General features: G+C 44.7%; 1 pseudogene; it reads left to right on the top strand.

Annotated features, from left to right (window-relative positions):
- Positions 1–1,441: 1,441 nt before the first annotated feature.
- Positions 1,442–2,565, top strand: LOC144790804 (cathepsin D pseudogene; annotated as a pseudogene).
- The last annotated feature ends 457 nt before the right edge of the window (positions 2,566–3,022 follow it).

The following is a 3,022-nucleotide window of genomic DNA, read 5'->3' as shown; positions in this document are numbered from 1 at the left end:
GAGACAGCAGTGGCTAACTGCTGCCATAGGGCTGCCTTTTGTGTCCTACTGGTGCAGTATGGTGGGAGTCTATATAGGTGTTTGTGGGGCCTGACTATGAACTCCACAAGCATGGTAGTCTCCTCTGCAGTAAAGTTCCTTTTTCTCCTCATTTCCATTTTCTGTGGCAATGTGAGCGTTGTGGACACGAATTCTCTGTGGCCAAACCTGTTCCTTCAATGTGTCCTGCTTTTGTGTTTTGTGGTGCTGGTCAATTAGTGTTAATTGGCTTCAGCTGGAGCGTGGTGGGGGATGGTAGGCACTGGCAACATTCATCATGGCAAATTGGAGCTATTGGCTGTGATTGTCTGCAGTGTCAGCTGATCCATGGTGGGGGATGGTAGGCACTTGGACAGGTGTTTACTCTTGGCTAACATGACCAACTGCCAAAATTCGTATGTTCCGGCTCAGAATCGGAAATTACGGCCCGGAATCGGAAATTACGACGCAATTCCAGAAATTGCGGGCTGGAATCGTAAATCCCACCACAGAGCCGTAAATTCCGGCCCAGTGGTGGAAATTCCGGCCCGGGTGCGGACGTAAAGTTAGTAGTCGTAAGTCTATTCTGTGAATACCGAAAGTAGTAAGTTCATTCTGTGAATGCCAAAAGTAGTAAGTGCATTCTGTGAATGCCAAAATAGTAGTAAGTTTAGGATTTAGTCTTACGTTCATTCTGTGAATCGGGCCCACAGTGTCTTAACACTGCATTGTGGATAAGTCACCCTTACTCAGTAAAGTTTGTGTATGGGAGTTAGTAACTAGGTTTAGAGGTGCAGATTAGACTGCACCCCCACTGATGTTTGCACTGCCACCGATTTTTGGAGTGTTGCATGAGGACACTCATGCACTTGTTATCAGGGACACAGTGATTTTCACGTTGTAATGACCAGCAGATGTGCTTGAATTCTTCTACTCTGAGAAGTATCTGTGTTTCAAGGTGGCCAACTCGCATTGACACACGTCAATCCCATGAATGGATGGTGATGTGCAGGGAGGAACACCTTCCTGTTCATTGATAATCAATCCATGTATCCAGACACTCTTACACATTGGTGCAGTGGAAATGTTAAAATATTGCAAGCAGGAGGACATAGGATTTTGAGGCAGGCTTCTAATATGGTGCATTGTTGCACTGCAGACCATTTTTGGGCCATACACGGATGGGCACATGAATTATACATCTGTAGTGTTCAGGCCAATTGGATGCATTTGTTACTGGAAGGATGTTTGCAGACCTCCATAGCGCTGCATTTGTTCACTGCAACTGTTAACTTTACATAAGGGCAGTTTCCATAATTGTCCATGTGGAGGAAGGAGACAAGCAAAGATGGATAATAAAATCCAGTGAGAGGAGACAGCGAGCTCTGTAGCACCTACTGCTGTGCCAGGACTGCAGGCAGCCATGGGGGTCTTTCGTCTGATCCTGCTGACACCACTGCTGTTCGGATGTACTGCCCTAGTCAGGATCCCGCTTGCAAAGTTCTGCACAATACGATGCACTTTAATCAGTGAGTCAAATGAAATCAAATAGCTTGTGGCTACTGGTGATTAACTAGAATACAACCTGGGCTTCCCACCCAGAAAAAGCCCTACATCAGAAGTCCTCATTAATTACTTGGATGCACAATACTATGGAGAGACCGGCATTGGTACACCCCCTAAACTTTTCACAGTGAACTTTGACACTGGCTCGTCTAACTTGTGGGTGCCCTCCATCCATTCTTCTCTGCTGGACATTGCCTGTTTGATACATCATATGTATTATTCGAAGTTTAGTACGTTTGTGAAGAATGGGACTGCCTTCTTAATTCAGTATTGAACAGGAAACCTCTCCGGTTACCTCCGCCAGGACACTGTCTCCGTTGGCGCACTCTGGGTGCAAAATCTGGTCTTTGGAGAAGCCATCAAGCAGCCAGGTGTCACCTTTATTGCTGCAAAGTCTGATGGGATCATGTATCTCTGTTGGAGTGACCACTGTATTCGACAACATCATGTGTCAGAAAGGGGAGGAAAAAATGTTTTCTCTTTTTACTTGAACAGAAATCAGACTCAAGCTGGAGGGGAGCACCTCCTGGGGTACACAGATCCTACGTACTTCACTGGGGATTTAGCTTATTTTAATGTCACTCGCAAAGCATACTGGCAGATCCATATGAACCAGATGAATGTCTGGGACCAGTTGACCATATGCAAGGGTGGATGTGAGGCCATTGTGGACACTGGTACCTCACTTATTGTGGGACCCCGTGAGGAGTTTACTGCTTTACAGAAAGCAATTGGAGCAATACTTCTGATTCATGGGGAGTACATGATTCCTTGTGGTAAGGTAGCTTCCTTGCCTGTCATCACTTTTTCCCTTGGAGATCAGTATGTTCTTAAGGTATCTCAAAAATGAGAAACCATCTGTCTGATCGCCTTCATGGGTTTGGACATTCCCTCCCTGCTGGGACACTTTAGATCCAGGGTGATGTCTTCATTGGCCAGTACTACACAGTTTACGAAATTGGGAGTGGCTGCACTTTTTGACTAATATTTTCTTAAGATTGTTGGGTTGTTTTGTGCTTCCTTGGACAATTAGTTAAGATCCACAATCTCAGTCACCTGGCTCTGACCAGGCCATGGAGTAGATGCTGTAACATACGTCTTCTAGATGTGTGGAAAATAATTTGTCCATTTGATTAATTCAACAGTGGCACATTTAAAAAAAAATTAGATGCTTTTAGCTAGTTTCTAGTCTAGACCTAAAAGGAGGAATTGTCTTCTACTGAATTCTGCTAAGCCACGCAGCGTGCTTCTGAAATTCTTCCCTGTCCCAAACAAACATCAATGACTTATAACCTCTGAATTCATAAAGTGTCCCGAAGAACCAAGGAGTCTCTCCCTTTCCTCCAACACATGATGGCATTTGTGTGATAAGATTATGAACGCACACGTTGATTTTTGTGCAGATTCAGTATTTTGCACAAATTGTTATACTATGCAG

This window comes from Lissotriton helveticus, chromosome 11 (assembly GCF_964261635.1).
Source record: "Lissotriton helveticus chromosome 11, aLisHel1.1, whole genome shotgun sequence".
In the NCBI taxonomy this organism is placed as follows: Eukaryota; Metazoa; Chordata; class Amphibia; order Caudata; family Salamandridae; genus Lissotriton; species Lissotriton helveticus.
The sequence above is the reverse complement of the archived record's forward strand: the minus strand, read 5'-3'. Positions and strand labels throughout refer to the sequence as shown.